The sequence below is a fragment of the Lithobates pipiens genome, unplaced genomic scaffold (assembly GCF_037356315.1).
Source record: "Lithobates pipiens isolate NorthernLeopardFrog02 unplaced genomic scaffold, aLitPip1_a1.2 Scaffold_8, whole genome shotgun sequence".
Lineage (NCBI taxonomy): Eukaryota > Metazoa > Chordata > Amphibia > Anura > Ranidae > Lithobates > Lithobates pipiens.
In genome coordinates, this window is record NW_027507903.1 from 306,078,412 (window position 1) to 306,087,205 (window position 8,794).

At 43.7% G+C, this 8,794-nt stretch overlaps 1 long non-coding RNA gene across 1 annotated transcript; it reads left to right on the plus strand.

The window, feature by feature from the left end:
- The first annotated feature begins 438 nt into the window (after nt 1-438).
- On the plus strand, nt 439-7,095 carry LOC143963109 (uncharacterized). Its single transcript, XR_013270879.1, has 2 exons — nt 439-922; nt 4,748-7,095. It is a non-coding gene; the product is annotated as an uncharacterized LOC143963109 (long non-coding RNA).
- Nucleotides 7,096-8,794: the final 1,699 nt, after the last annotated feature.

The following is an 8,794-nucleotide window of genomic DNA, read 5'->3' on the forward strand; positions in this document are numbered from 1 at the left end:
TTAAATGCAATAAAAAATAAATGTTTTTTTTTTTTTTTGCAAAAAAAAAAAAAAAAATTCCCCTTTAAGACCATTGGGTGGAAGTAACGATTTGAAGTCGCTTCTGTCATCCAATGGTATGGCGTCAAGTGTGGGGGCCTCCCCAGCCTCACAGGGGAAAGGATGCGATTATCTCCGCCGCTACCGGCGGGTCCGGTAAGCAGTGGAGACCATCGAAGCGCGGTGGGGGGGCTTTCTCCTGCCCCCGATAAAAGGTAATCTTGCAGCGAATCCCCCTCGGAGACTATCTTTATCTGAAGAGGCTACCAGGGTAAGGGCAGATATCTGCTGCCATAACCCCGGTATTCTACATCAAAGTACCGATGTACAATGACGACGGGTGGTCCGTATAAGGGAATACTTATTAAGGTTGCCAAAAGATATACGGTACTAGGTTAAAGGTCTAAGATAATATGCTTAGGCGTGCATTTCACTAAGTTCAGAATTAAGATGCAAGATGTTGACATATTAGGATGCATCTGTCTGCGGTAAGAGGTACAAAGCTAAGATAGGACTGGTTACGCAAGAATATGGTCAGTCAGCAGATGTTGAAATGATGAAATAACTATCAGAAGACTGTATTTCACCTTTGACTTAGATAATGTCATGAGTTTAAGAAAAATGTCGATGTATGTATGAATTACCTGATTGGTTAAACCACAGGGCTGTCCTTCTGTTCAAACTAAATAAAATTGTTGTGTGTGCTTCAATAGGCACATTCATTATTCACGTACAATAGCGTGTATGTGTAATGTTTTGTCCACCGGTGAAAGGGACCTCCGCTCTTCCATCCTAGCCTAGGCTACCAGGGGTATTATTAAGAAGACGAAGCACCTAACAGTTTTGGTACCAGCAAAGTGGGGTTCGTCTCGTCTTGCGACAGGTAAGTCACTTTACTCTTTTTTACCTGATTGGTGAATGGTGTAAACACTTACTCTGTCCGGGCGGCCGCTACGAACTTAGTTTAAAATTAAAAGAAGTAACTGTGCCTTCGCGATGGACTAGGCTGGTCACTCGGGAGGTGAAAAGGGCTCGCAAGGAATTTATAGGTTTAGGGGAGTCCGACTAGGTTGGTCTGACTTAAAACTATTGGTGATAGTATTTTTAACACGGGAAGTAGTAGATTACGCCCGTGACAAAGGGATTGGTGGAGTGGACGCCCATTTGAAAAATTTTTTTTTTAAAAAAAAAAGTGCACTATAAATTGATAAATGTATTGCAATACGGTTATTTCATGTCTTAAAGTATATTAAGAATATGTCTGTTTCTCTCTAGGTACACGTGTAAGTATATAGAGTATAAGTTTTAATATAGAGTATAAGGAAAATAATTGTTGTTGTTTAAATGAGTGCAGAATATGAGGAGCCCTCTTGTAGTGACATAGCATCCGCCTGCCCCCATTGCACGTTAGGTCTACTCTTCCTAAGAATAGATGACAAGTGGATTTGACTGACCACCAGACCAGGGGGGTTCTCTTGCAGACTTGGTGTAAGAGGGGTAAATACCGCCACCAGGAAAAATTTACCCTTCATCGTATATTAAGGGTAAATCTTCATAGTTTTATATAAGTCCATCTGCCCCAAAAAAGATCAGGGATCCTACTCCCAGACCAGAGACCGGATTGTTGGACAAACCGGGTGTTATCACCTGTGTCCTGCCACTAGACACACACTGCCCAGACTACTAGATGGGGAATACTGCAGCAACCCAAGCTATGGCCACCCCATCACCCTATGAATTTGTCAGTAATATGATCCCTGGCCCCCAGGTAGAACCATTTTGGACACAAGTCCGAGAAAGGTGTCAGCAATTGGGGATACATGACCCAGGGCCATATGGTCCTTGTACTGAGGAAGACTGGCAAGAAGTCAGTAAAATTTGTCAGGTACATAAGCATTCTTATCCTCCCTGCAAAGGGGCTGACCCACAATACATGAAGGATTGTTTCTGTGCATGGAACAAATGCCTTGGAAAATATAGGCAATTGTGGACAGCAAGGACATTGGAAATCCCAGTGCCCTTATAGGACTGGACAGATTAGAGCAAGAGGCAGAGGCAGGGGATTTAACCCCCAGACCCGCCCACAGTATCCCCGTTATCTGCCATACCAGAACCCTCGTCAACCACTACCCCAATATCCTACACAGCCACAAATAATGCACCGAGGGAAACTCTGTTGGTATTAATGGGACACCTGTCACCCATCCCATCACTCCACCACTGACTGTAGCCACTCCAGAAGGACAGAAATTATGTACCCAAACTTTTGCCGTCTTGTCCTCATGCCCTGTGCCCCTTATGGGACGGGACCTCTTGGCACAACTGTGTATTATCATTAAGTTTAATAGAGAAGGTTCCCTTACCGCTAGTTCACCATTATGTGACTTACATGGCCCTAAGCGACATGCACACAGAGGCTTCTTTATGCTACTCCCCGCCTCTCTCGAAACACATGCTATCTGGGCAGAAAACAAAGGTAGTGTGGGCTTTATTAATTGCACACCATATGCACCCCAAATGCGGTCAGATGCAGGGATACAATATCAAAAACAGTATCCCCTACCCCCAGAGAAAGTCAAAGGCATCTCCCCTCAAATTAATGATTACATATCAAAAGGTATCCTGAGACCAATCATCAGTCCCTGGAACACACCCATTTACCCTGTAAAGAAGGCCAGTGGCGAGTGGAGACTCGTCCAAGACCTCAGAGCCGTAAACAAACAAGTGATTCCCCTCCCACCCCTAGTCTCAGACATCACTTATTTTTTCATGCATACCGGCAGACTCTCTATGCTACACAGTAATTGATTTAGCGAATGCTTTCTTTAGCATTCCCATTGCAGAGGAAGCCCAACCTATGTTTGCTTTCTCCTGGGCCGGGGGCCAACTAACCTGGCAAGGGTATGTAGACAGTCCAGCCGCCTTCTCTATGGTACTCAACGAGACTGTCAAGTCTTGGACTTCTGAGCGTGGGTCGGTACTAATACAGTATGTGGATGACCTGCTCCTGTGCAGTCGAACTGCTGAAGATTGTGCGGTCGATTCAACATCACTGTTACAACACCTAGCTCACGCCGGGCATCTAGCCTCAAGGAAGAAAATACAATGGTGCCAGCCACAGGTAGAATACCTAGGGTGCATTCTAAAGGAAGGGACAAGGCTAGTGTCCCCCAAACGTGCCGCAGCCCTTCGAGCTCTCAGTCCCCCAAAAGACAAGGCCGCCCTACTCTCATTTTTGGGTGCAATTGTATATTGCCGCCAATGGATCCCTGACTGTTCTCATTATGATAGTATCCTAAGAGAGGCTACTGGCTCGACAGCCCCTAAATTAATAGATTGGACTGAAGACAGACTACAAGCTTTTCAAGCTCTATTAAACAGTCTGTCAAATGCTCCCGCCCTAGGGTTGGTAGACTATGGTAAAGCTTTTCAACTATACTGTGTAGTCTCGGGGACCTCTTTTGCCGCGGTTTTGACACAACAGCATGGAACAGGCTACCGCCCTGTCTCCTACCTATCTAAAAAAAACTCCCCATCCAAGTACAGGGAATGCCATCCTGTCTCCAAAATCTTGCTGCCTGTGCAATGGCTGTACAAGATGCAAACAAATTAGTGCTAGGTCACCCATTGACTCTCTATACCACTCATTCAGTCACGCATCTTATTCAGAACATGAATACCCAACATATGACCTCGCAAAGACTTAGTGGTTATGAGATAACACTGATGAACACTGATAACCTCACACTCAAATATGTGCCTGCCAGCAACCCCGCTGTGCGCCTTTTGCATTCCATGTTGCGTTTACCACATGACCCAGACATTATACATGACTGTTCGGAAAAGGTTGCTGCTATTACCAGTCCCAGACCGGATCTCACTGACACCCCTATCTCAGGTGCAGAGGATGTTTTCGTTGACGGTAGCTGCTCACGTCCCTCTGACTCCACCTTTTTAACCGGTTATGCAGTTGTTCAACTACCAGACATCGTACTGGAGGCAAAATCATTACCTCCTTCTTCAGCCCAGGTAGCAGAGTTAGAAGCCCTCACTAGGGCCTGCATTCTATTCACCGGTAAAGAGGTGAACGTCTACACAGACAGTAGATATGCTTTTGGAGTGGTGCATGATTTTGGTGTGATATGGGCCAATAGAGGTTTTAAAACAGCAGACAACAAAATAATTGGCAACTCCACACAGATTAGTGCTCTCCTCCAAGCCATTCTTCTTCCAAAAAAGGTAGCCATAATTAAAGTAAAGGCACACTCCTCTGACAGCAGTCGTGTTTCAAAAGGGAATGCTCTTGCTGACAGAGAAGCTAAAAGAGCTGCTGCCTTTTCCCCTAACCCACCTGCCCCCACAACAATGTTTTTCAAGGAACACTTCGCAGCACCTAACTTTAAAACTGTCATAGCACAGATGCAATCAATGGCCACAGAAGATGATGTCCATTTTTGGACAAAGGAAGGATTGACCAAAGACCCTGAAGGTCTTTGGTCAAAAGAGGGGAAGATCCACATGCAAGAACAAAATTATCACCCTTTGAGGTCCTCATGGGAATCCCCGCAAACATAGAATTACCCCCATTAGACCAAGACACTGATATTGACATTTATTCCCAACAGGAAATGTACGTGAAAAATCTGGTAAGTATGCTCCACGAAATAAACGAACAAGTTTCTGTCACCTTTTTTCCCTCTTCCCACAGAACCAACGCATCCCTTCATCCCTGGGGATAAAGTGCTGATCAAACAATTAGCACAAAGAAAGAGTATCGGACCGGCTTTCTCAGGACCATGGAAGGTGGAAAAGGTATCCAGGACCGCAGTGTTAACAGACCTAGGAAACACCTGGATCCACGCCAGCCGTCTTAAAAAGTGTCCCCAGCTTCCCTCGACTCCAGAGCCCCTGGCAGTGACAGAGAGCAGCAACTCCCAAGAACAAGATCTACAAGAAGTTCAGAGAGGCATAGAACAAATTTCCCTGGAAGATCCCACACCCCCTCAAAAGGACAAAACAGAGCCAACAACTGCCGGGATGAGAAACGAAGAAGAAGAACAGAACTCTTAGATAACAAATAATCAGAACTTTAAAAAAAAACAAAGATGCTTTCTCCATCAGTGTCAGGGAAGGCTGTATGCCTTTGGGGTAGTCTGGTACTATTTGTATTCCTGCCCACATGGTTTATAGCCAACTGTATATATCATCCAGAAGATTTAGGTCTATTAAAAGGGATATGTGGACCACCTAAGATGAATAATACCCCCGGCCAAAGACATAGTAGAAGTATTGTACCCGTTAATGAGTCACCTAAGGGACTGACTAACAAGATGTTACTACTAAAATTCAAATATAGCTATGCTCAAAAATCTGGTTTTGAGAAATGCTGGATTTGCAGCAAGCTACATCCCAGTACAGCTAGAATCCCTCTCATGGCAGTCCCCTTGAATTTTACCCCCCTCCTTAATGGAACACCCCCTATCGTCCTAACGAATGTTACTAGGACCCGTCCAAATAAAACCCTCACTTTCCAAATTATAGGTAGAAGCCACTTCCCAGACTGGTGTTTCCGACTGGGAAACACCACAGATGGAGCCGAGGTTTGCAAACAAGCAAAACTTAACATTTCAATGACATCATTTAACAGTCCTTCTTTCTTCCATACTTCAGATCCCACCCTAAATGCCACCTTTTTAGACTTTCTTAGCTCCAGTACCAAGACTACAATACACCAATTAATGTCAATTCTGGTGCTCTCTGGCCTTTCTGATACTCTTAGGAACGTGTTCCATAAACGACCCCTAGCTCTAGGAAATACCATATATATATGCTGCGGCAAACTCTGTCACCCCTGGATCCCAACCAAACCCCAGGGGTGGTGTTACCTTGCAGCCCTGGTTCCTATCATGGGGGTATTAGGGGATAACAAGGGAAGTCACCTCCTTGAAGCCAGCATGCATCCTAGATATCCCCTTAGACACCGTAATAAACGAGAATTGTTTTTAGGAAAAGATATGGCCTGGGCATGGTTCCCTTCCTGGACAGGGTGGGGAATTGACCTAATGAAAAGATTAAATAATTACACTGGCATAATTGATGAGATTCTGGAGGAAAATTCTGATGACATAACCAAACTAAATCTAGAAACTAGGGCAATTAGGAAGCAACTAGAACTACATGAGTTGGCTATAGAAAGTATGAGTGCAGCCCTTACTGGCCTCTGTGAGACTACTGAGGATTATGAGTGCTGTACCTGGATTCATAATACCAGCATCGAAGTCCCAGACTACTATGACGTTATTGCTCAACACAGGGAAGAGGTAAATAAACTACAGAAAGAGGCAAGGAACATAGGAAAAAACTGGGATCCCTTCTCGAGCAGTTTTAGTTTTGGGGGATTAATATCTTGGCTCCGAAATGCTGCCATGACAATTGTCACTGTGATTCTCTTCATTCTATTTTTATATGCCTGTTATAAGATAATCAAATGTTTATGTAAAAAGGGAAACACGGTCGCTCCGAAGGATCTGAAACTCACTTCCATTGTTAAGGATCCAACGGTATGGTATAGAAACCAAGAGCACAAGGGTTCGGAGTATGAAGCCTGTGCTATTAAATTAGAAAAGGAATGATCATTATGTAAATCACAGAATGATCAAAGGAAGGATTATAAGGGAATACTTATTAAGGTTGCCAAAAGATATACGGTACTAGGTTAAAGGTCTAAGATAATATGCTTAGGCGTGCATTTCACTAAGTTCAGAATTAAGATGCAAGATGTTGACATATTAGGATGCATCTGTCTGCGGTAAGAGGTACAAAGCTAAGATAGGACTGGTTACGCAAGAATATGGTCAGTCAGCAGATGTTGAAATGATGAAATAACTATCAGAAGACTGTATTTCACCTTTGACTTAGATAATGTCATGAGTTTAAGAAAAATGTCGATGTATGTATGAATTACCTGATTGGTTAAACCACAGGGCTGTCCTTCTGTTCAAACTAAATAAAATTGTTGTGTGTGCTTCAATAGGCACATTCATTATTCACGTACAATAGCGTGTATGTGTAATGTTTTGTCCACCGGTGAAAGGGACCTCCGCTCTTCCATCCTAGCCTAGGCTACCAGGGGTATTATTAAGAAGACGAAGCACCTAACAGTCCGCAAGTGGTTAAAATTAATGCAGCCAGATTCAGTGGAGTGAGATTTCTGCAGCATGTTTGGCAAGTACAGATTTACAGTATATATAAAATATAATGCAAAGTGGCTGGAGGGAAGCTTCAGAATGGCAAAGATGTTTTTATTACAAATTATATGAGCAGACTGCAGTTCTTCTTTAAGGACCTTGGGTATATCCCATACATCCAAGGTTCTTAAAGGGTTAAAACCATGCCATAGCTGTAGCAATCATGAATTTGTTCCTGTCAAGTGGACTTGTGCAGTGGGGATATCCATTCGCTGCAAGGTGTGAACCCAGAAGAGCTCTGCTCTGAGCACTTCCCAGTGCACAGCTTTCAAAATTCCATCTGTACAACCATGTAAACAGGGATATTGATATGTTTTGTAGGTTTGCAAACACCCTGACACTAGGGAATCAGCGCTTTGTATTGTTGCTTAATATAAGGGAGATGATTGGCAACAATACTAAGAGATGATTCCCTAGTGTCAAGCAGGACACTTGAAAAATGTGATTGTGTTATTTGAATGTTTTAATTAAGTATTTTTAAATAGGTTATCACACTATGGGAGCCTCCAGTAAAGCATTGTGGATTGAATCAGGAGATTGTTCAGATGCAGAGTTGCTGATTTATAGTATTAACAGCCATTAACTGATGAGTTAAAGTGTTTGTTAACCCCAAAAAAATAAATAGAGATCCTGGACCCTTAAAGCAGATTACACAGCACAGTGCTTGTGCTGTGTAATCTTCCCCCATCTAAACTGTAAAAAACCTCCCTGAACTCAGCACTTCTCTGTGCTGACCACGAAAATCAAGGCTGCTTAGCCCTGACCACCATGGTCAGAGTGCACCTCTCCATCATCCGTAGCTGTCCTCTCTCCCCCTCACCCCCTTTTTGCCTGTCAGCTCCCTCTGTGTCTATCTCTGCCCCTGCATTGCCCCTCCCACCGCTATTATTAAAAAAACATACAATTGTTACTTCCAGCCCCTCTAATAGAGGCTGGCATAGTACACTATGCAAGTTGTTTTAAAACACAAACATTGTAAATAGTGATTTTGAACTGTCTTCAGGCTGGTCACGTGACTTGCAGCCACTTTATAGCTATGAGACAGGGCTTCTGCGGGAGGAGACAAGTGGCCATGTGATCTCCCAAGCTAACGTCAGAGGGAGATCACGGCCCCTCCTGCAGAAGACATCTAGTGGAGCTGTAAGCAACCGCAAGTCATGTGACCGGCCTGAAGACGGTTCAGAATCGCTATTTACAAGCCTTGTTTTTTTTAAAACAACTTACATAGGGTGCTATGCCATCTGCCTATGATAAACTTCCTGACCAGTTGGGACTGTGGTAAGACTGTTTTCAGCAGAATGAGAGGAACAAGAGGAAGATTCGGATGAATCCTAATCTGAGGAGGAAGAACCGGCTTCAGAGGGCAACTTATTTCTCTCAGAAGACACAGATAACCTTCTTCAAGCTATAGCAGACACGCTAGGCATTAAATAACAAAAAAGCACAGAGCTCAACCTACATGATAAAATGCATAAAGGGCTACAACCCAGGAAACCTAGAACATTTCC